This window comes from Acomys russatus, chromosome 21 (assembly GCF_903995435.1).
Source record: "Acomys russatus chromosome 21, mAcoRus1.1, whole genome shotgun sequence".
In the NCBI taxonomy this organism is placed as follows: Eukaryota; Metazoa; Chordata; class Mammalia; order Rodentia; family Muridae; genus Acomys; species Acomys russatus.
The window spans coordinates 45,870,164-45,874,257 of NC_067157.1; the positions used below are offsets into that span (position 1 = coordinate 45,870,164).

The 4,094-nt window shown below is 45.9% G+C and overlaps 1 pseudogene; it reads left to right on the forward strand.

Annotated features, from left to right (window-relative positions):
• The first annotated feature begins 309 nt into the window (after positions 1-309).
• On the forward strand, positions 310-2,314 carry LOC127205163 (60S ribosomal protein L37-like; annotated as a pseudogene).
• Positions 2,315-4,094: the final 1,780 nt, after the last annotated feature.

Genomic DNA, 4,094 nt, shown 5'->3' on the forward strand with positions numbered 1-4,094 from the left:
ATCCCGGGACCACCCAGGGAAAATTAAATACAGATCAACCCTTGATGGCTTATGTTAACTGAGGGAGATGAGAGTTTTGATCTCCCGGGAAAACAAACATAGCGCGCTCTCCCCCCATAAACCACTGTTTCTCACACCCTACCCGAGGAGCTGAGGACTCAGCAGACACACATGAGTGGGAAGGGAGCGCTGCTCCTCCCATCTCTCCCTCTGTCCTCCTGGACCCAGAGAGCAGGCTGCGCTGCCAAGAGAGCAGCCTGGGTGCGGGGGGGGGGGGGGGGGTGTCCCAGCCATTGAGCATAGATGAGGATGGGGTCTTCCATGGGTCAGCTTCCTTTCTTGACTCCGGAGCCCAGATCAGAGGCCACCCTGGCTGAGCCAGGCTTGGGGAGCAAGCCCACCCATCCACCTCCACCACCCACACTGCACCAGAAAGTCACTACCAGCCTCTCAGCCTCTGAGGATTACAGGTGAAATGGACTTTGCTGCTTTGCCATCACCTGTTAACCTTTTAAGCACATTTATGAGAAAAAACGGCATACATAGTCACAAGTAGAGAGTGTATTGGAGTGGACCCCACAGTCCACAATAGTTCAATAGTTCTTCATAGCGCTCGCTCTCTGTCTCTGTCTCTGTCTCTGTCTCTCTCTCTCTCTCTCTCTCTCTCTCTTTCAATTTTCCTCTTTTTCTATAGTTAATTTCTCACACGGCGTAACTTTATCTCTCCATGCTCCAGGATGTTTCTCAGAAACCACAGGCATTTCTTCCACAATCACGCTGCCGTTGTTATGTTTAAAACACTGGTAGCGGTTCTTGGATATTATCTAAATCATAGTCCACACCAGTTTCTCAATCATAAACTGTTTGAGTCACTAGGAGATCACTTGGCTGTTAAGACTTTTACAGTATGTATGCTTGTTTGGCGGTTTCGCCTCTTACAGTACTGTTAACTTTTAGCATATAGTAAGTAGCTGCAGGCTGGGGAGATGGTTCAATTGGTAACTAACTGCTTGCTTGCTTTAGGTTCGATTCTCAGGAGGTAAAAAAGAAGCTGGGTGTGATGGCTCAGGTTTGTAATTCTCAGAACAAATATAACCTATTTGGAGAATTCCTAGTGAGAGGTTCTGTTTCAAAAACAAAAAGAAAATTTAAAAAAAAAAAAAAATGGCTGGGCCTGGTGGTTCTCACCTTTATTCCCAGCACTAGGGAGGCAGAGGCAGGTGGATCTCTGTGAGTTCGAGGCCAGCTTGGTCTGCAAAATGAGTCCAGGACAGCCAAGGCTACACAGAGAAAGCCTGTCTTGGAAAAAAAAAACCCAAAAAACAAAAGCAAAATAAACCAAGGTGGGCTGCACCTGAGGAAAGGTAACCAAGGTTGTCTTTTGGCTTGGACACACAAAAACTTTTAAAAGTTACACTATTGCAGGGCTGGAGAGATGGCTCAGTGGTTAAGAGCACTGGCTGCTCTTCCAGAGGTCCTAAGTTCAATTCCCAGCAACTACATGGTGACTCACAACCATCTGTAATGGAATATAATGTCCTCTTCTGGTGTGCATAAAAATGAAACACTCATATATGTAAAATAAATCAGTCTTTAAAAATTACATCATTATATTGTTATTAATTTTATGCAGGTGAGTATGAGTGAGCGTGTATGTGAGAGAGTGCGAATGTGTGTGTATACACGTGTGTGTACGCGTGCGCGCACACGCGCATGTCTGTGTGTGTGTGTGTGTGTGTGTGTGTGTGTGTGTGTGTGTGTGTGTAAGCACCTGTGCTGATCAGAGGATAAGTTGCGGGACTCACTGTGTGGATCCCGGGGATTGAGTTCAGGTCACCGGGAGCCTTTTCCTGCTTCACCATCTCAAGGGCTTGTCAGCAAGCACAGCAGTCCTTCAACCTTCATCTTTTCCTCTACCTCAGAGATCCTGGTCTTTACCTCCTACTCTCTGACAGGAATGGACTTGACTGAGAAGACATTAACTATCAAACTCCTCGTCCAGCAAGGTGACGAAAGGAACGTCATCCTTTGGAAAGCATCTCAATAAGACGCACATGTTGTACCACTGTGTGCTGCTGCTGTGGCTCTGAGGCCTACCACCTTTGGAAGTCGACCTGTGGCAAATGTGGCTGGCTACCCTGCCAAGGGCAAGAGAAAGTATAACTAGAGTGCCAAGGCTAAGAGGCAAAACACAACCGGGACCGGGCAGATGAGATACCTAAAAATTGTCTACCACAGATTCAGACATGGATTCCATGAAGGAACAACACCTAAGCCCAAGAGGGTAGCTGTTGCAGCATCCAGTTCATCTTGAGGATTTCAATCAGTCATAAAATAAGTGCTCTGGTTTAAAACAAACAAACAAACAAAAAACTCCTAGTCCAGGAGAGAAACTTAGCATGATGCTGTCTCAATTTGTTCTCTCAAATAAGACCCACAATAATTGACCCATAGACTTCCACTTTAGCCAACCCTACAACTCACTATGTAGACCAGGCTGGACTCCAGTTCTCAGAGATCTCCCTGCCTCAATCTCTCAAGTGCTAGGACTAAGGGTGTGTATCACCATGCCTGGCCTTAGCATAGATTTTTTTTTTTTTTTTGAGACAGGGTTTCTCTGTGTAGCCTTGGCTATCCTTAACTCGCTTTGTAGACTAGAGTGGCCTCGAACTCACAGCGATCCGCCTGCCTCTGCCTCCCTGAGCACTGGGATTATAGGTGCACACCACTCCAGGCTCTTAAAATAGATCCTAAGCAGAGAGGTGACCATTCAGAGATACTCCTGGGTACAGGAGAGTCACACCTTAACGGCCTGCGCAATGGCTCAGTCTACGATCTTGCACTTTCTACATTTTTCTTTCCCATTCAGAGAGTATAATTTACAAGGTTTAAAGGGTAAAGAATGTTCTTTTGTAAACAAGGTTGTAAGATGGATTTATGAGGGGTCTTGTCCAGATTTAGGAGCAAGGGGAAGTGTTGGAAACTCGAGGTTACAGGTCTAGTTTTGAGCCCAGTGTAAGCACAGTTGATTTACTATCTTCGACAACTTTCTTTGAGGTGTCTTTAGAAAACCATGGGTTATGTCTATGGGGCTTTATCAGTAATGTCTAAAATGTCCTGCCTCCAACATCAGGAATGTAGACCAGACCCAGGGGTGAGGATTGCTTTCCTATGCCATCCTTCCCACAGCATCATAATTTCCCATCTTTTTAACCTTGCCTCATCTCCAGTTGCCATCGATGCGTGTCTCCGAAGCCAGGTGTGATGCTGTAATCCTGTAACATCAGCACTCAGGAGGGGAAGGCTGAAGAGTGGCGAGTTCAAGGCTGGCCTGTGCTGCTCCTGAACTCAAGTCTCAAAACCCTGAGAGGTAGGGATGGAACTCCATGGCAAAACATTTGCATGTGAAAGGCCTTGATTCCATCACCAAAACAGGACGAAAAATAATCTAGAGGATTAAGATGCCAACAATCAAATTATATAGACAAATATTCAAACCACAGATTCCCCCTTTCTGTTAGTGCCAAAGATAACTTAAGAGTCCGTAAGAGGAATCCAAGCATAGCGATACATGCCTGCAATTCCAGCACTCAGGAGGTGGGGGCAGGAGGAGAAGGCTGAGGCCTGTCTTAGCTACACAGCAAGTTAAAGGCATGAGACCCTGTCAAAAAAAAAAAAAAAAAAAAAAAAAAAAAAAAAAAAGTAAAAAGCAACAGGGGCTGGAGAGATGGCTCAGCATTTCAGAGCACTGTCTGCTCATCCAGAGAACTTGGGTTGGATTCCCAGCACGTACTTGGTGGCTCACAACAGTATGTAACTAGTTTAAGGGGATCTGACACAGTCTTCTGGCCTCCTTGCGCACTATACATACATGGTGCGTGGACACATGTACAGGCAAAGAGCCCCGTACACATAAAATAAGCTGAAAACAATAACAACAAAGCAACTGAACAAAAGTACAGAAAAGAATACATGTAAGTTAGTCGCTAATAGTACAGCCCCTCCCCCCATATAAAACTTGAGCATCTTGGCTGGGCGTGGTGGCGCACGCCTTTAATCCCAGCACTCAGGAGGCAGAGACAGGAGGATCCCTG